General features: G+C 43.9%; 1 long non-coding RNA gene across 1 annotated transcript; it reads right to left on the minus strand.

Annotated features, from left to right (window-relative positions):
- Positions 1-17,742: 17,742 nt before the first annotated feature.
- On the minus strand, positions 17,743-20,133 carry LOC114602610 (uncharacterized). Its single transcript, XR_003707949.2, has 2 exons — positions 18,366-20,133; positions 17,743-17,880 (listed from the first exon to the last, which is right to left on the minus strand). It is a non-coding gene; the product is annotated as an uncharacterized LOC114602610 (long non-coding RNA).
- Between the last annotated feature and the right edge of the window lie 776 nt (positions 20,134-20,909).

Below are 20,909 nucleotides of genomic sequence, written 5' to 3' on the forward strand. Positions count from 1 at the left end.
TCATTGCCCTCTTTTATATTCAGCGATATCAGCAAATAGTCAGATCTGATTGGATGTGTACTGTTGTGGCAGTGCAACTTTAGTCAGTTTAGGCTGTCCTTACATCCCTGATAGGGTAAAAACCTGATTACTGTTCATTGAGACCCTGCAAGTCATTGACAGAGCTTCTAGGCCTTCATGGAATGTTAAGAAACATTCTAATATATCAAGGAGAATGAAACTGTTGTCCACAGAATATTAGCAAACAACACAGCTTCTCTTGGGAAAATTAGAGGTTGGTGCAGCTAAGAAAAGCCACAGACAGGGTCTAGGAATGGCTGCATGCTGTCAAGAGAGCAACTGAAGGCTGAGAAACCAGTAGGAAGCTGGTTAGATCAAAATGCACAAATCCCAGAGTTGGCTGATGGAAGGGGACCAAATTAAGCAGTGAGCTGAGTACAGCAGCTTGACATATAATACTAGATATACAGTTTTATTTACACATATATACAACCTGAGCATAAGTTGGAGGGGCTCGCAGCTTTTCTATGAAGATCTTGCTTCTCCATTCATTGCAACTTTGGATCCATCACAGATCAAGCATGTCTCTGTGTCTCCAGCTTCCAGTCTGCTTCCAGCTCAGCTCACATACAACTCCCTGGCTATTGCTCCCCTACCTAGCAGCTAGGTGAGTGGGGTGGAGGACCCGGAGAATGGCATCACTTAGTTGTAGATTTTGCAACCTAGCTCATTCTTTTAGGATGCTGATGAGGACTCTTCAGTGGCCAGCATTCCAATCCTCACCAGATACAGGACCCTAAGAATTGGAAGTGATTCGGGGCAATAGCCAGACTGGCTATTCAAACCTACAACACTTGAGAGAATTATGTATTAAAGAAGCATGAGGAAATCTCACACAGGGTCCAGGGGCAGAGGAGAGTGTGTGCTGTTGTGAAAGAAAACAAACAAGGAAGGTTTGGTGGCTCAAGAACTGTGGACCATTCCATCAGGGAGGGGAGGAGTAAGCTCCACAAAGTGATGAGAAGATCTGAACCAACCAAACTGGTGCAGATCTCTAACCTATAATAGCAAGTATGGGGAATTCCAGATGTCGTTGTACACAAGGTCCCATCAGCCTCACCCATCATGGCCAATGATGGTAGGAGCTGATGGGATATGTAATCCAACAACATCTGGAGAGTCACAGGTTCCTTGGGAAAGGCTCTCTACCACCTTATACCACACAGTAAGCCTGGATCCTTGTTGATAAACAGAAGCCAAAATGCGTCCATAACTGTGGTAAATTAAAGACCGCTTAAGCCGGAGGGGATGATGCATTGCAGCACTGCACAAAGGATGCTGTTTAAATTCCCATCGCATGACACCTTGGATAACAGAATTGGGTTTGATGAAATTGGAATTACAAGCAGAAAAGCTTGGATTTCTTTATGGCGGTGGAGCGAGCACCAATGAAGCCATCCAAGGCCTGAATTATTGCCAAACCACATCGAGACAGCAAACAAAAGCAGGTAAGATTTATCAGGTACATTATCACGTATTATTTACCCCAAGTGACATTTTAATAGCTCCAGAAAATATGAAAAAAAAGCTAATGGAGGATTTTCATAAAAACCCCTCACACACATTTTGCCACATGCCGTTCCGAATACATAAATTCATGCTTTGTCAATAGTAATGAGACGCAGAGTGCAGAGAACCCGCTGGGCCCGCTTACATATTCCCGGAGAAAAAGGCAGACATGGCTGAGGATTTGTGAATGCTCACCTCCAATCTATTATTCAAATAGTTTCCTTCTTATTTGGCTCTGAAATTAAACATGAACTCACTGTGGACCAGCATATCTTTAATTTAGGATCAGAAGTAGCCTTTGATGCACGCTGGTTAGGCTCATAGCATGCCTGTACATCGCTTGATTTCTTATCAGTTGATTGCTCACTAGTTTTCAAAATGTGCAGTCCCATTTCTCTGGAAGGCACAACAGTTTCAGGGGGAAATCAGGTGTTACAATCACAGACAGCCGATGTGGCACAGTGGTTAGAGTGTGGGGCTGTGAGTTGTGACCGGCCAGGGTTCAAATCCCCACTCAGCCATGAAAGCTCGCTGGGTGACCTTGGGCCAGTCATTCACACTCAGCCTAACCTATCTCACAGGGTTGTTGTGAAGTGAAAATGGCAGGGGGGGAGGCCTATGTACACAACCTTCAGGAAAGGTGAGATTAAAATGCAATAAATAAATAAAAGTAATCTTGAAATGCTTTTAAATGAATTAATTCTATCCAGTCTTCGTTGTGCATTCCTTCTGACTTGCTTGTGCAGCAGGGGGCAGCTGTTTGTAATTTGTTCACCTCACACTTTTCAATGCATTTCCCCATCGCTTTCCAACCCCCCCCCCCCCCAAAAAAAAAAAATTGCCCATTTCTTTTTAAAAGTTCATTTGTCCCTCTGGAGAAGACAGGGAGCTTTAATCGACTTTAAATGCATTAAACTACAGTGCCAGGACGTCCTTGGATGCCTCTTGCAGAAGAATGGCAGCCTGAAGGCCGCCTTCATCTCCCCACACCAGAAGGCACTCTTGGTTGCGATGAAAGAAATTGGCCTCCAGAAATTCTCCTCTGCATATTTGATCACAAATATCCCCTGAACGGCCAATGATTTGTTAATAGCACTCAACGTTTCAAAATGCCTGATGCGTAACTGTCAGCATTTGACAGCTGATGGGGTAGTAGTCAACGTTTGAGAGTGTCGACAGCCGACTCGCAATAACATTTCACAAATGTTGTGTTTGAAAGACCAGAACACTTTTTTAAAAAAAGGATTAAATAACTTCAGAAAGGATAGAGCAGTTATGAGCTGTGGTAGCTACAGGGAACCTGCATGGACAGGGGCAGTATACCTTAAGAATAACAGCTGCTAGAGATAAACAACAGGGGAGTGCATTGATTCCCTGTTTGGAGCTTCCCAGACCTACCTGGACTTTTTGTGATTTAATCCAGGAATGGGAAACATGTAGCCCTCCAGATGTTGAACTCCAAACCCATTGTTCCTGGCCATTGCCCATACTGGCTGGGACTAATGGAGTCTAGCAACATCTGGAGAGCTGCTCAGAGACTGGGGCGAGTGTGATGCTTTGTTCCAATTCAGTACAAATGAGCTCCAAATATCTTAAGCCTGAGGTTGTGCTATAAAACAGATCAGAGCTAAATTAATAAAGGCCAGACAGCAAGATGGGAGGGGTCCAGATTCTATGCGCAGCCCATGCTCTGCTGTGGCTTTTGATAAATATGTGAACACAGCACTTATTTTAAATAGAATGGTGTGGGTTTTTTATGATATAAAAAAAAACACCTGGGGATGATGGAAACAAGCAGGCAGAGAGTGTGAACGTTCCCCCTTCCTATTCACAGAGCTAATTTTTCCTTCTCGTCACAAACAACAACCACCGATTATCGAGCCCGCGCTTTGGTGACTGCTAAACTTCCTTCGACTGGGAAAGAGATGGATGCATTTTGAACTACTTCTGTGGGTTGCTTAGTGCTTTGTCAGTAAAATTACAGTCATATCTCACGCCATCTGTCCCATTCCCTTCCCGCAGCAGGAGTCGTCTTCAGCTATAAAGTTGCAACGCTGGATTTAAATCTTAAATAGTTAGCATGCAAGGATGCGGGGCTCTAGCGAGAGGAATGTTCTGTTGAAAGGGGGAGAGAAAAGCAGAAAGGCAGGGCATAAAGATGAGCAATAAGACTCACTTTCCATACTTGCGTTTTTTAAAAAAAGCGGGGGGAAGGCAAGCAGGCTTTCAAGAATCGCATCCTTCTCTGAAAATGCAAAGGGGAAATGCTATAGGAGCAGCTGTTCAACTCTGAGCAAGCACTCCCCAATCAGGTGCCCTCCAGCTGTTTTGGATCATCATTCCCATGAGCTCCAGTCAGCTTCAGTTCTCATGTAAAGTGAAGAACATTCCCCACATGTACGGAAATTGGACACCTAAATTAGTGTCGGGGGGGGGGGGATTTTTTTGAATTTTAAGAGATGTCGGGAATTTCTGGGATATATGGCAACCTGGGGTTTCGTCGGTTTTCTGTTGTTTTTTCTGGTTTTATTTTTTAAAAAAATCCAGGGGAGGCTGCACCCCCAACGGCAGTGGAAGTGATGAGAGGTCACTTTCCTTGGCCTGGGGGTGGGGAGGCGACGCAGCCACCACAAGCCTAGCCGTTATTGGATTTGGGGGGGGGGATTCCCAGGGGTTTTCGCTGGGGTGTTTTTTCCCCTGTCAGAGCTGAGCAGTGTGTCCACCCAGATGTGCTGGATGCAATCGCCCCGCAGTGTCACATAATAGTAATAATAATAATAATAATAATAATAATAATAATAATAATAATTTATTATTTGTACCCCGCCCATCTGGCTGGGTTTCCCCAGCCACTCTGGGTGGCTTCCACAAAGACCAAAAATACACTAATATGTCACATATTAAAAACTTCCCTGAACAGGGCTGCCTTAAGATGTCTTCTGAATGTCAGGTAGTTGTTTATCTCTTTGACATCTGATGGGAGGGTGTTCCCTCAGGTACAGTGGTACCTTGGATTACATATGCTTCAGGTTACATACACTTCAGGTTACAGACTCTGCTAACCCAGAAATATTACCTCGGGTTAAGAACTTTGCTTCAGGATGAGAACCGAAATTGTGTTCCGGCGGCGCGGCGACAGCAGGAGGCCCTATTAGCTAAAGTGGTGCTTCAGGTTAAGAACAGTTTCAGGTTAAGAACGGACCTCCGGAACGAATTAAGTACTTAACCCGAGATACCACAGTACTGCTATAGGAAAGCTGGTGGGTCTCCTCCATGAGGGGTGGTGGTTATTCATAAAAACCCTGCTAAGTTTGCCTCAACTGCAGTTTGGGGCAGAAAAATCTTCCACGTTTTCTGTCTTCCTCATTGAAATCCACAGCTTCTGCCACTATCGGTCACCTTCCCTGCTGAAGGTAGCTGGTGCCTTTGAGGGTTCGCCTGCCGCAACAGAATGAGGACAGCTGGACTGTCTGGAGGCATTAAGTTTTTAAAAATTAAGAAACCGAGGCGGGTAGTTGTGAAGCTCAACCATTTCAGTGGTTTCCTAGAAAAAGCTCAACAACTTTGGGGGCGACTTTTTAAATATAGCAAGCTTAGGAACCCACATGATTCGCACACTCTGAAACAGCATGAGAAATGAACCACCATCATTCTTTGACATTCACATTTATTTGAAACTTGCAATTCTGTTCTCCAACTAAACAGCTTTTGCAAATACAGGAGACGGCCATTTTAGGCGCATCTGATATGTGCATGACCACCACCTCACACATCACACCGAACCCAAAAGTGACCCAAAAAAATCACCAAAAGGGGCAGAACGGGACAGTGCGGGGGTTGAATAGGGTGTTTGCATGCTTTCTCAATAGTGTTTCAAATATATGTGATTTCACTTAAATGCACAGTGTCTTGGAATGTAACCCCCGTGTAAATTGGGAATTGTTTGTATGCACATGTTACGTGACACGGGGCATACAAATGAAAACATTACTGAAAATAACATAGAAAAATGCATTATATTAGGGGGCAAAAGGTATGTACATTAGTCAAAAGGGCTTGCAAAAAATTCTTTATTAGGATAAATTTGCACGAAAATGTTCCCTGAGTATTTTAATTATTATTATTATTGCTGTAGAAATGTGGAGAACTCCATTTAAGGATGGGAAACAATGAGAAACCGAGAGGACTGAAATGGACAGATCCAGCAGCAGTTCTGGAGGGGAGGTTCCAAAAAAATCCCCTATTGTCAACAGAAATGTCCTTGTGAATTTGAAGAGGCAGAATCAATAACTCAAGTGAGGTCCCACATACCTGAAAGACCACCTGCTTCCCTACAGGCCCTCCCGAGTGTTAAGATAATCAGAGGGGGACCTCTTGGCAGTTCCTCCTCCCCCAGAGGTTCCCAGGGGCAAGACCTGGGAGAGGGCATTATCTGTGGTGGCCCCTAAGCTGTAGAATTCCATCCTCATATAGGTTCATCTGTCACCGTCATTGTACAGCTTCTGGAGAATAATGAAGATGCACCTCTTTACCCTGGCTTTTGATAATTGAGATGTGTACTTTTAGATCCCACCTTATTTTTGAGATTGTAAGTTGTTTTAAACTGTTTTTAATATTGTGTTTTAATGTTATAACCCATCCTGGGACATATGGGTGAAGGCTGGGTAATTAGTAGTAGTAGTAGTAGCAATCAGTGGCGTAGCGTGGGGGGTGCAGGGGGGGGCCGGCCGCACCGGGCACAACATCTGGGGTTAGGGCAAATCCATAGGTTAGGGGGCGCAAATCCACGGGTTAGGGGGCGCAAATCCACGGGTTAGGGGGCGCAAATTACTTGCCTTGCCCCGGGTGCTGACAACCCACGCTACGCCACTGGTAGCAATGATCCTGATGTTCAGTCATATGTATTTTATGCTCTTTAACTCCTTTCAGATCAAAATGCACACACACCCCTTCCAGGGTGGCTAAATGTAAAACTAACTGGGGACTAATTCTAGTAAGCTTATACAGTGGCACCTTGGTACTCAAACTTAATCTGTTCCGGAAGTCCGTTCCAAAACCAAAGCATTCCAAAACCAAGGTGCGCTTTCCCATAGAAAGTAATGCAAAATGGATTAATCCGTTCCAGACTTTTAAAAACAACCCCTAAAACAGCAATTTAACATGGATTTTACTATCTAACAAGGCCATTGATTCATAAAATAAAAGCAATCAACAATGTACTGCAGTCACACAATCAATCAGTCAGCAGCTGAACTGGGTTCCACACAGTCACAAAAACATAACAAAAAAGCCACAAAAATAAAACCGTAAAATAAATAGCAAAATCAGACAGACCTCAGCGTAACACTCAAATCATCAGCGTAACACTCAGAACGGAAGTGTGGCACTCAAAACGGAAGCATAACACTCAAAGCGGAGCATGTTCGGCTTCCGAAAGAAGTTCACAAACTGAACACTTACTTCTGGGTTTGCAGTGTTTGAGTTCCAAGTTGTTTGAGTACCAAGGCATTTGAGAACCAAGGTACCACTGTTTTCCATGCCTGACATTTTATAGTGAGCAATTGTTATTAGTAACTTTATTTTGCGGCTCACTATTCTGCTTTTTTATTGTGTGTTTTTAATATTTGCAAAAAAGTTTCTTTTTGAATGCTGGTCATTGACCGTAGTAAATGGACTGAATCAAATCAAATCAATTGGCATATCCATCCATCCCCTCTCTCCCTCCCAGAGGGTCGGTATTGCTAAAAGAAAGAGTTGGCAGACTAGGCAGAAGCAAAATACAGTTTCTATGCTATGGGATCTGAAGGACCTTCATACATTTTAAGGTAGGAGAGGGAGAGACACAGCAGCAAATGTCAATCATTTTTTCTTCTGGTCTGTTTGCAAAGCATTAATCTCCACCAATTTATATCCAAGCCAGGCTCAATAGCTGTAAGAAATACAAATGCAAGCCAATAAAGTATTCTAATTTTTTTATTAAAAAAAGCAAAGCCTTGCAAATTAATAATAATAATAATAATAATAATAATAATACTATACAAATATGAAACTAATTTTATCAGACTCCAAAACCAGCTACAAAGTACAACTTCAAAACATATTAGAGCACTATAACTTTTTATAATACACTATAGCAGTTGGATCACTATAATTTTGTTATAATATATCAGATGGAAAGGTTGTGCTTTTAAAAAAAAATGAAAGGGGGAATCAAGTCACACAATAAATTTAAGTCATGTTCTGCACAATGCACTCCCTCTCTTTCAAAACAAAACAATATGAACTCCTACATCATTTTCAGACCAGAGCACTTGATAGAAACAGGAATGGAGAGTGTGGGGAGCGATTCAATCTCTGTGAAACCAAATGTGATTTAATAACAATTAGCAGGTTGCAGGGGACAGGCAGATCCCATTGTGTGGGTGAGAGAGGGCTTTAAACTTTAGCTCCTCCCATTGTGTCCCGACTGGCATCTCCTCCTTTGGTGCCAGTTGGAGCAATCACCCTGGCTGGCACCAATGGGAGCATTTCTACTCTGGAGAACAATAGGTGCAGGGGCCATGTCCAATCAGGAGCCACAACATGGGCAAAGAGTGAGAGACTCCCACATACCACGATCCCAATCACACATAAAAAGAGAGAGTGGTTGCTAGGAAGTCAGCTGGAGTCAAGGGCCCTTGGCCAATGCCTGATTTGACCAATTGTTGCCGCTGCCCATTCACACACACATTTTTTATAGAGAGAGAGATCTATATATTTGCATCTACAAAATGGCAAATCACATGGCAAGCACCGTGTTTGGTCCCAAGGCCCCTGGAGCTTTGCACTGCAGCAGTTTTCTCTGAAGTTACTCTCCTCCATTCACTCGAGTTATCATTCTCTTCCTCAGCTAAACAAAGCAGCACACATCGATTAAATCTATCATCCCTTAAAGGAGTCCAAGCAAGCTGCTTTCAGCTGATTAAACTGTTCCCCAGCTGTTTCCCATTCTGCTCTCAACATCTAGAATTGTCTCTTTAGTGAAATGATCCATTTGGCTATAATTAGTTCTGTATCTTGAATTTGTCTCCCACCTGTCCCCCACCCTGCCCCCAAATATACCCAAATCTCAACCTTCTTGCTCTGATTCTCTCCATTAAATAAGTACAATACTTTTGACACGTTGAGTTGCATATGTTTAGGACTCATCTTGCTTCTGTAATTTTAAGTTGTTTAGAACTGTTTTTAATATTGTGTTTTAACCTGCGCTGGGGCCTTAGGGTGAAGGGAAGGAAATATATTGTAATAATTATAATAGTCAATTTTGGCCATTTTGGCTGGGGTTTGTGGGAGTCCATCAAAATCTGGGGGAGCCACAGGTTACCCAACCACTGGTCCATGAAAACAACTTTTGCATCCAGCTTGTCACATAGCACAGCTCTCAGCTCTCAGCTTCTGTCTTTCCAGCTAACAGATAGTTGAGGGGGGAGACCAACCCATTTGCTCTCTCATCCAAAGCCACTCCCTTTGTTCCCTTAACAAACTGTGTTTAGCGAGCCATTGCCAGGTTTGCCTGGCTATTCCAGCAATTGAATCTGTGCTGGATCTAGGGCTTAGAAGCAGGGCTCAAGCATACAGTCTAACCGCCCCTCCAAAACTTTAAACAATATTGTTGTATGCTGCTTTATAAAAGTGGGTGGTATATAAATGTTTTTAAATAAATCAAACTGTGGCATGATTCACCCAAAAGGAAGCAGCTTTTAAGTCCCAATGAAAAAGAAAAGTATTTGGTTCTTCGAGAAAAAGAAAAAAGGGCAGTCACCCTTGGAATATAATAAACCCGTGTGTAAATGCCATGGTTTTGTTTCGTTAAAAAAATAAAATAAAAGAGGAAACAGATGTTGAGAAACAGATTTCCATTTGGTTGATTTCCAACAGCTTATTTGCTCGAGCCAAGTGAAAAATTCAAAACAAAATGTTTTCCCATTTGAATGTGCGGGGTGGGGGGGGGAGGAAAGATTGCTTTGTTCCCCAACCCCTACCCACACCCCAAAACTCATTCCTGTAACAAAATGAAGCAATAGCGGAATACTGGTTTTGTGAAAAATGTCACGCAGTCGAAGGTGTCAGTTAAGACAAATGTGAAAATATTACAGAAAATGTTCTACCTGGTGGGTCGCTGCAAATGTTAATGAGAGCTGCGTCTCTGTGTTCTGTCTCTTAAAGATTTGTCAGAGGCATGGGGGGGGGGGGGACGACAGCAGAGCAGAAGAGCTTCTCTGGTACATTTTCACAGAAGCAGAGTGGTCCCTCTTACCGACGCTGCTTTTTAGCTGGAAGAAAGAGGGGTTTCGTAAGGGCCAGTCGGGAGTAAAATGGAGTGGTGGTGGAGAAGACAGATGAAATGGCAGGGAGAGCTAGGGGAACATCAGGCAGCTGGATTTCAAACACCAAGGAGCAATAACCAACAAGAGATTCATGAAACACCTTCCAAGAAACAGGAAGACTTCCCTTCTCAACATCCTTAAATGCAGGGTTGGAAACGAATGGTGCTTCTGATGTAAGTTGAACTCCTGGATAGTGTTAGCCTGACCGCTGTAGCCCATGCCTTAGTAACCTCAAGGCTGGATTGCTGCAATGTGTTCTATGTGGGGCTGCCCTGGGGTCTGGTTCAGAAGCTCCAGCAGGTGCAGAAGGAGGCAGCCAGATTGCTGATGGGGCCATCTAGCCAACAACATGTAGCACCGTTTTGTTAAAGCATCTACACCAGCTGCCTATCTACCGCAGAGGCAGGTTCAAGTTCCTTGTGTTAATTGACAAAGCCCTGAACTATTTAGGTCCTGGGTACCTCAGAGACCACCCAAACCCTTATATCCCAGTTTGATTGTGGAGATTATCTTCAGGAGTGTCATTGGTCGTTCTCCATGTTGGCGAAGCTCATTTGACAACAACAAGAAAAGGAGCCCTGTGGAACACTCTGCCAACAGAGATTCAAGAGGTGCCTTCCATTTCAACTTTTGAACATCTGCTGAAAACTTTTCTGTTCTGTCGTTTTCAGGCAATGAAGAATACACATTCCTGCAAAAGCTAGCTGATTTGTCTTAAAGATCTGTATTGTTTTTATTGTATGGCTTTGCGTACAATTGTTGTGAACCACTTTAATATTTACCTTTTGAATTCGTGGTATAAAAATATTTGTATAAATAAAAGAAATAAAAACTTCCATCAGTCCCAGCCAAATGGCCAATGGGCAAGGGATGATGGGAAATGTAGTTCAGCAAGACCTGGCCGGCCAGAAGTTCCTTGACTCTGCTCACCCCTTTCTCTGTGTCGAATTTCCCATTCTAAGCTCATCACAGCAAGCACCTGTCCTTTTGCACCTTTCTTGAGAACAGCAACCCCACACCGTGGGCGAAGCACTCAAAAGGCATCAAAAATATTCATGGGGAGAATTCTGAGTGTGGTTTGGGTTTTGTTTTAAAGGGAAGCATGTTATGCACATCAGCAGACAGCAATGATCTTAGACTTTTAATTAGTGCTGAACTGAAAAGATCTCAGCGGAGAACCTTTAGCTCAATTTGAGGGGTGGTAGTGTAAAAATAGCCCTCTGAAACTACAGGTAATTTTCGGGGGGATTCAACACAGCCTCAAAGCACATAGCCTGGAGCACCTCAGCCAGACTGTCACAACTGATCACACCCTTCTGAATAACCACGGCAGGCTACACACCAGCACCTGTTTTTAAATAGCTTTGAAACTGAATCGTATACGTGGAATCAATACAGGTTCTAAAAATGAAAAACGAACAATGCCCAACCATTGTAATTGTTTCTCCTCGCTAAATCTTTATCAATCTGAAGACAAAGTGTCAACACTAAAGACAGTTTCATTTCCAACATTATTTAAGAGCTACAACATCCTCCAAAAAAGAAGGGTAGCTGGGGTGTGAATAAGGGCACTTTTTTAATGATTTGTTTCTGTTGTTGTTATTTCTTGGCACTACTTCCGTGTCTTAATTTTTTCATGTCCCATTTCATGAAACTGTTTTCTGGCACTGAGGTTAATCTGGATTAAGTGGATATAGATGTCTTGCAGGTTAGACCAGGAGGGCTGGAAAACAGGAGGAAGGGGTTCTGCTGCTGCTGCTGCTGCTAGGAAACATTTCGTTTCCAAAAGCAATACAGTGGTACCTTGGTTTGCAACCATTTTGGATTACAACCGTTTTGGATTACAACCATGCCAAACCCGGAAGTGTGTGTCCCTTTTTTTGGATTACTACCCATTTTGGGAGGATTACAAACACCCCACCCCACCCCACCCCCTTTTGGGGGGGGGGGAGGTCCCATTGGCGAAAGCGCGCCTTGAGTTACAATCTGTTTTGGTTTCAACCAGACCTCCGGAAGGGATTATGGTTGTAAACCAAGGTACCACTGTAGGTAGCAAGCTGAAGTAGACAGCTTTCTCAGACCTGAATACCCTTTCCTCTTAACCCAGGGGTAGGCAAACTAAGGTCCGGGGGCTGCATCCGGCCCAATCGCCTTCTCAGTCCGGCCCGCGGATGGTCCAGGAATCAGCATGTTTTTACATGAGTAGAATGTGTCCTTTTATTTAAAATGCATCTCTGGGTTATTTGTGGGGCCTGCCTGGTGTTTTTACATGAGTAGAATGTGTGTTTTTATTTAAAACGCATCTCTGGGTTATTTGTGGGGCATAAGAATTCGTTTGTGTGTGCTTTTCAAAATACAGTCCGGTCTGAGGGACAGTGGACCGGCCCCCGCTGAAAAAGTTTGCTGACCCCTGTCTTAACCCATGAGCAGAGTGGGTGGTTATCTTTTAGACACTCTTTACACATTGCCAGCGGCCCTTACATTACTACTTTGCAATATGTTGGCTGTAGTATGGACAGCAGGTTCAGGGATTTAGCCCAGTAGCCTCAGCTCTGGAAAAGAGAAGTTCCTGGGAATCAGGACGACTAGGTTCTCCACTTTGCTCCTACATAAAATCTACCAGATTATCCAGGCATCTGTTGGCCACTGTGAAAACAGGATGCTAGATGGGCTATTGGGTTGATCCAGCAAGCTTCTCTTATGTTCTTATGCCAGGTGCTGTTGGACTTCAACTCCCACAGTCTGTAGCCTACGTGGGCAATGATCAAAGATGATGGGAGTTGTAGTCTGGCGGTACCTGGAAGGCCAAAGGTTCCCTATTCCTGGAGGCACTTAGGACTTCATCCCAGCCAGCAAGCTAGTTCCAAACTAGGCCCAGCTATAAATGCTTGTTCATTTTGTTTAAAGCAGCATGGGCCATGTATGAACTGTAGGAAATTCATGGCAGAATTATTTGAGGAAAATGAAAATTGAGAATGGGAAGAAGGAGGAAGCACGCGAGCACACCATCCCATTAATTCACATCTCATGCTGCGTGTGAGTTTGAGGGCCCGGCACTACATGGCAGATATTTGACAGATAAGCCTATCTAATCACTGAGCACGTTAAAGAAGTTTCATTAGCTGTGCCTAAAAATAAGGAATGCTGTACACCCGTTGAGTGGCACAGAAAGCTAATAATCCATCAGGGTGTAAATGACAGATGTATCCTAGGTATCTGCTTCAATCCATACCCAAACTCATTAAAATATCAATTTGCAATTCAGAAACGAAGGGGGGAACTCCAATGTCGCAGTTCTGCTTATGGAACAGCTTTTGATTCAGTAGAGGCGTCTGCCAACATGAGGGAAAGCAAGGCGATTTTCATCTAGTCACCCTTCCCGCTGCAGGATCCCCCCAGCGTGCCTCAAAATCTTGTCAAGGGTCAGAGGAGCCTCCAGAACAGCATCGAAGGTGGCACAGGTAGGCTTGACAAGAAATGTCTCCCCTTCTCTTACTTGAGCGCAGGAGCGAGGGGACTTGAAACTCTCTGAATGCTGTTGGACTCCAACTCCCATCAGCCCCAGCCAGGACAGCCATAGTTAGCCATGTTGGTAGTTGTAGTCGAGCAACATCGATGCTCATTGCAGATTGATTCTGCATTCCCCAGCGGGCGTGTCCATTCGAAAAGAGATGTAGGCGGTGGTCCCAGCAGTGAAAGTGGGAGAGTGTTGTGTCTGGGCATGGAACAGGGTTGTAATCCCCATTTCCTCCTTCGTTCACCTGGGGTATGTGCAGGCCTAATCGAGGGGAGGGGTTTTCAAATGTGTGTCAAGGAATCACACCTACCCTGTGTGGGAGGTGGGATTCCAGAATCAATCTAGATAGAAAGCAGCCTGTTGAGGAAAAGCATGAACAATTCCAGATTGAGGGGAAAGTATGACTATTCTTATTACCCCACCCTTCATCCTAAGGTCCCAGGGCAGGGTTATACAGTGGTACCTCGGGTTAAGTACTTAATTCGTTCTGGAGGTCCATTCTTAACCTGAAATTGTTCTTAACCTGAAGCACCACTTTAGCTAATGGGGCCTCCTGCTGCTGCCGCGCCGCCGGAGCATGATTTCTGTTCTCATCCTGAAGCAAATTTCTTAACCCGAGGTAATATTTCTGAGTTAGCAGAGTCTGAAACCTGAAGCGTATGGAACCCGAGGTACCACTGTATTAAAAGACAGTATTAAAAACACTTTAAAACAACTTGCAGCTACAGGCACACTACCACTTGCATGTGATCAGCACATGCACGCACGGCTGACACATGCACCAATTTTGGCGCCCGAAGGGGGTGAAGTGGGAGTGGGACGGGACGGACTTGCCTTCATCCCCCTGGGAACAGAACCCCTGTGTAAATGGGGATTCCCCTGTACATTTTTGTGCTACAAACAGGTTAGCCGTAGGATGCCACCTTAAACCAAGCCAGAGTCCTGTCTATGTTGGCTGGCAGAGGTGGTCCAGGGTCTCAGCCGAGGGACATTCCAGCTCTGAGTGGAGATACTGTTGGGGATTGAACTTGGAACCTTCCTAAATGCAAGGCAGATGCTCTGCCACTGAGCTACAGTGGTACCTCGGGTTACAGAAGTTTCAGGTTAAGAACGAGCCTCTTGAACGAATTAAGTTCTTAACCCGAGATACCACTGTACACTGCTTCCCCTCTACAGCACGACTAGCTGACTGGGACATTATTTCTCTGGGGTGGAAACGCTCCACAATATTTTGCTGCCGCGGCCAAGTATTGCATGCAGATAAGTGAGCAAGGTTTCTCAGTGTCGCACTCACTCAGCACCCATGTTCTGTGGGACCAGCACAGCAGTGCTATCCTGATACACCGAGATTCACGCCAAGAAATTGGTACTTGCCAAGTAAGAAAGAAATAACTTCCACTAATTAGGAGTGAATATGGGGTGGGGGGCCCAGCCAGCTGACAGCACTTTCTTTGCCCTAGAAAAAAAATATCTTTCCGAACACATGATAATATACTGCTGTTGGCAGGCTGGCTGTATTATAATACTTAATTATCACTTCTGACAAGATAAATCAAGCACATATTTTTAAAATTTCACATAAGCTAGCATGATACTCTGTTTCGCCTCTTTCTTGGCTTGCAAGTGAAAAGGACAGTGGCAAAGTTAAGGCCATTTCGGTATTTAACTTTATATACATATATAGATACAAGAATTATAATTGGCCAGGACCCTAATTCTTGATGCCCTACACACCCACACCCTAGGTAAAACACAATTGGCCCACTAGATGCGGTGGGACTACAACTCCCATCATCCCTTCATGATGGGAGTTTGAGTCCCTCAGATCCAAAGGGCCACGGAACCCTCAACTCTGTACAGCGCTGTGCTTTAGACTTTAGAGGCAAGGTTGGCTTCCCCCACCCCCAAAACGAGATTGGGAGATGTTTATTTAAGAGTAATTCAGCTAATAATCTTTTTCTCTCTCCCCAGCACCAACACCCTCCCACTTAAATGTAATTTTGACATCCATTTCTTTTCTGACTAGATAATACTAGACTATAAAATTACAAGGTGGTAGCTTAAGCGTATTTAAAAGGAAGTATGCCAGCAGTACAGAAGAAGAAGAAGAAGAAGAAGTCAGGCAGAATTAAGGGGAAGAACGTTTGGTGGTATTCATGCTTTATTCAAAGCAGACCCATTGAAATTAATGGGCATGTTAGGTCCATTCATTTCAGCAAGTCTACACCAAGTGAAATTAAGTTGAAAACCACCCTTAGAAATTATAGTGAATATTTTAACACAAGTCTGCCTCTTTATAGACAGATCTCCCATATCTACACTATTTCTTTTGGGGTATGTTCACACTATCGTAAGGGCCAAAATATTAAGTATCCAAAACTCTTAAGGAACAACTTGCTAAATCATCATGTTAAGGACTAATCTGTGACACTCCAGGTGTTATAAGGGCCTCCCATTAGCCCCAGTCAGCATGATCCAGTTTTACCAGGTGATTAGAAGATAAAGCACTCTCTCTTACACTTTAGATATACTTTCTAAAGAGCATGAAGAGTCCTTCATAGACCAACCAGGAAAGTGGGTCAGATGTGTTATAATATACTGACTCACACTCAAACCAAAAAACAAACTATTTTTAAGGAAAATTGTCTATGTCCAATAAATTCTGGACGTATTGCAACCCTATCTCTTTGCTACCTCTCCCTCTTCTCCTGTTTCCTCAAAGACACTGCAGCTGAGTATGGCTCATGTAGAAAAATCATGTGAATGGAAAATCTCTCCAAAATGGGATTTCTGATGCTTTTGCTAATGCAAGGACTGCATGATTCTTTTGTAAGCAAACCAAGTTCTTTCTTTTTAAGTCTTTTGGAACCTTTTCTTCTTCTTTATCATTTCTGTCAACAGATGGAGACTTGTTTGCTTTAACTTCTGAAACCCTGTAAAATCTTCACTTATTTGCAAAGCAGTCTATAATTTATTCTAGCCTAAGTATTTCTCATGGGGAATGCTTGTTTAAAGAAGAATGAGGGCAGGTGTAAAATCTAACAAAGCTTTATTGTGCTTGGTAGCAATCACCACTGTACTAACTCTGCTAGGAGAAAGAATATCTCTTCCAAAGCTCTCTAACAGGCTGTGGCCCATTAGCCGCCACTGCGTAGACAGCACTGAGCAAGATGGAACCATGATTTGATTTGTCATAAAGGAGCTACTGTATCTGTGATCCTATGCACAGCAGCTGCTTCCAGTCAGACTACAACCCTAACCCCACAGACCTAGAAGTCATGGTTAGGATTGTTGGTATCTGAAAGCATGAAGTGTAGGCACCATCATCAAATCAAGTCCTGCCACTCCAAGGGCAGAGGTGGGCAAGCTAAGGTCCCAAGGAATGCTCTGAAGGTATATGAGGCCACCCCCTTCCCTTGCTGAAGCTAAGCAGGTCGTGATGTGGTCAGTGCCTGAAAGGGAGACTGCATGATGACCTCATGAACTCCACCTTGGGTTCCATAGGAGCCAACTCCTAGAGGTCGTGGGGGCTTCGGCCCACACAATAAAATATTTAAGGGTGGCAGGGCCCCACTAAGTTTATGGACATTCCCATTCAAATAATGTGTGTGCAATTATGTGATCAATTATGAGGAGCAGGACTTACCTGAGCCCCCACAATATTTTATTCAAGTTGGCACCCCTGTTGGGTTCCATGGTAGAAGAAAAGTTATATGTGAATGTGAGAAAATAAATAGCAAGAAACATTGAACTGCAGTATGCCTCACCCAGATGAATGAAAATCTTGAAATGAAAAGTTAGGCATTAGAACCAAGTATTCAAGTTCTCGTGAAAAACAGGCTTCAGGCAGCTTTAAGTTTGGCAAACCCAAAGAAACTAATCCATATTAACTCTGAAAACTAGGCGGACTATTTGAAAAGCAGCTGGAACCTTGATGCAAAAGATGTTCAATAGGAACAGTCCCTGTTTTATTTTGGAAACACATCTCTTTTTCTCATTTGAAAAAGAGGGGGGGATGTTCATTTATCTTAGCTTCCCCTCTCTCTCTCTCTCTCTCTCTCTCTCTCTCTCTCTCTCTGCCCCCCAACCCCATCTCCCTCTCCAAAAAAAAGCTGAATGCACAAGAGTAAATGGCAAGGTGACAATATATTCCAGCATCGATCGCTCTTAACTCACCTTTTTAATCATTTATCAAAGGGGGTTTTTTTGAAGAGCAGCTCTGGAGTTATTGATTTGCCACAAAGGACCATTCACAAGCCCCCAAGGCACACAGCTACTTACACGGAGAAAGTATTTTACATTCCACTTTATTGACCGAGATGAAGACATCTAAATATCAGCGCTTAGTTATACGAGCATCTGCGTTGGCAAGAAGTCTTCGGGGAAGAGTAAAGGCATGGTGGGGAAACAGAAGCACAGGCCTTTCCGCTGCCAGAGAAAAAGATGAATTACAGTTCAGCCTGTAAAAATGGTATACAAGTTCATATATAAAAAAGGAGTAATGAGCTATGAACATTATTTCATTAAGAACAAAACTGTGCCTTTTCAGTACACATATCTAGGAACACTGGATGCTTACACTAAGAAGAGCCTGCAGGATCAGGCCAAGGGACTACCTAATCCAGCATCCTGCTCTCACAGTGGCTACCAAAATGCCACAAGCAGGATCCAAGCACACGAGCATTGGTTCAAGGAAAAACAGATAAAAGGAGAATTTCCTTTTGTCCAATTTGGGGGACAAAAACTCTGGTGAGAACACCCCTGAAGAGATTTTAAATCAGCAACGTAAAGCAAAGTAAAATGTAGACTGAAAAGCATTTAAAAATGTGCTCCTCCAAGCAAGTTCCAAAGTTTCCCATTTCCCCTATCATAGAAAAGACCACACTTTGGTAAGTTGAAAAATGTTTGCTTACAAATTTTCCAAAGGTCAGATTCATGTGCTTTTCTTTACATCGGTCAGAAAAGTTGCACAAGCAGTAAAACGTAGCTTAGTTACAAATGAGTACAAATTCCTAAACTATTGGTATACGAAAACATTGCTTTCAGACTCTATTCTTGCCAGAAAGAAAGAAAGAAAGAAAGAAAGAAAGAAAGAAAGAAAGAAAGAAGGAAGGAAGGAAGGAAGGAAGGAAGGAAGGAAGGAAGGAAGGAAGGAAGGAAGGAAGGGGTGATTAAAGTCCTTTGACTGAGCTGGAACAACCATTTCAGACCTCCTCACACTGGATTCTCAGGTAGACTGGGAAGGGAACAAAGACTTGATTATCTATTTCCTCCCAAGGTAAGGAGAAGGGACACAGCTAAGTCTGGCAGGACAGCTTACTCTATGGTAGTAACCCTTTCATGCACTAATTAGACTTAAGCATGTTGGCTGTATGAGGCTGGTTATCCCACAAGGAGCCCTCTCCCCTCCTGTGGTTTCCAGCAACTTGTATTCAGCAGCACTGCTGCCTCCAACTGTGGAGACAGAGCACTGTCCTCATGGCTAGTGGCCTTGTCCTCCATGAATTTGTCCAATCCTCTTTCAAAGCCATCCAAGCTGGTGCCCATCATTACCTCTTGCGGCAGTGGCGTTCCATAGTTTAACTATGCATGAAGCAGCACATTCATTCAGCTTCACTGGATGTCCTTGATTTCTAGTGTTATGAGAGAGGGGGGAAACCCTCCCACTATCCACTTTCTCTGTCCAGTTCATAATTTTATACACTTCTATCATGTCGCCTCTTATTCATCTTTTCCCTAAACGCTGCAACCTTTCCTAACAGGGGAGTCACTCTACCTGCTTGATCATTTTGATTTCCCTTTTCTGAACCGACACTGACCGGCAGTGTCTCGCCAGGTGTCCAGACAGGTGTTTTTTTCCCAGGTGGGGATTGAGCCTGGAACCTTATACAGGCAGGAGAACTGTCTAAATCAGCCAAGCCCAGAAAAATAGGTTGAAGTGAGGGGCAGATTCTGCTTCTCCTCCCAACATGCTTCTTTGACTCTAAAAAGTTACTCCCCATCCAAGAATGCTGAAATTTGTACAGCCCAGCACGCTCACCTGGTCTGTCCCTACGCCTGAATAAGTTTTCAGAGGTGCATGAAAAGTAAAATATAGTGGTACCTTGGGTTAAGTACTTAATTCATTCCGGAGGTCCATTCTTAACCTGAAACTGTTCTTAACCTGAAGCACCACTTTTAGCTAATGGGGCCTCCTGCTGCCGCCAGGGCACGATTTCTGTTCTCATCCTGAAGCAAAGTTCTTAACCCGAGGTACTATTTCTGGGTCTGTAACCTGAAGCGTCTGTAACCTGAAGCGTCTGTAATCCGAGGAACCACTGTACATAAAATGTCACGAGTGGAGAAACTGTGATGTAACATCCGCACTATACAACTGCATCTCCTTTGGAAAGCCTTCCACGATGAGCACCATGGACTGGCAAGTTTGCAATTTTCAGTTTACAAGGCCTTTGCCAAAAACTTGTTTGAAGCAAGCTAGCAGCACATCAGAAGCAACAGTCCTTTGAAAACTAAAGGCAGCACGAGGAAGGATGCTTTCTATAGAACTTAATTATTGATTGCCCTGATTTTAAAAGTCCTGGGAGTTATACCTTGACCAAACACAGTTCATGCCTTTCTGTCCTAAGCCAGGCTTCCTCAACCTCGGCCCTCCAGATGTTTTTGGCTTGCAACTCCCATGATCCCTAGCTGGCAGGACCAGTGGTCAGGGATGATGTGAGTTATAGTCCCAAAACATCTGGAGGGCCGAGTTTGCCTATGCCTGCAATAAGGGGATGGGGAGAAAGCAAATCTAACACTAAAACAGGGGTTAGGGAACTTTTCTCAGTCCAAGGGAAGTGGATTTGTGCATGAGCAATACACAGGTACATCTCACAGTAGAGAACAAAGAACCTTTTATGGAGCTACCACTCGGTCATCCTTCCCTCCATTTCTGATGTTCAGGCATGAGTGCTGCTTTACGTAGCCAAAACAGCATCACCCACGCAAGACCCCTGGGAACCAACTCTAAGCAGATAGGCAGGAATACGCTTCCCCAGTCTCCATTGCTACTCTGTCAGGGCCTAGATGAGTGACTCCCAGGTAGCCACATTTAGGAACCAATTTCCCTTACCCTTGAGCTAACCTGACAGAGAGCAGGCACCCTGTTCTTTTCATTGAATTGGGCATCCAGCTCTGATAATGCAGGCATGCTTTTCCTCTGTGAACATGACTTAATCCTTACGCACGTGTCAAGCTAAGGCAGGAGAATATCTCAAAAGAAGCATTGTGTCATTACAGGCCTGTGGACTCGTTGTTTTGACTGCTGTTTTGACGAAAGCAAAGCTGCCTCAGAGGTGTGTTTATTGAAGAAATCCACCAGATGTACATTCCTGGCCCTGGTACAACGCCAGTTCCCCTCTCAGCCACTCGCAAGAACTCCCGAGCATTCGGACGGACGACCACGCCTCTCTCATTTC

The sequence above is a fragment of the Podarcis muralis genome, chromosome 7, assembly GCF_964188315.1.
Source record: "Podarcis muralis chromosome 7, rPodMur119.hap1.1, whole genome shotgun sequence".
NCBI classification, from domain to species: Eukaryota; Metazoa; Chordata; class Lepidosauria; order Squamata; family Lacertidae; genus Podarcis; species Podarcis muralis.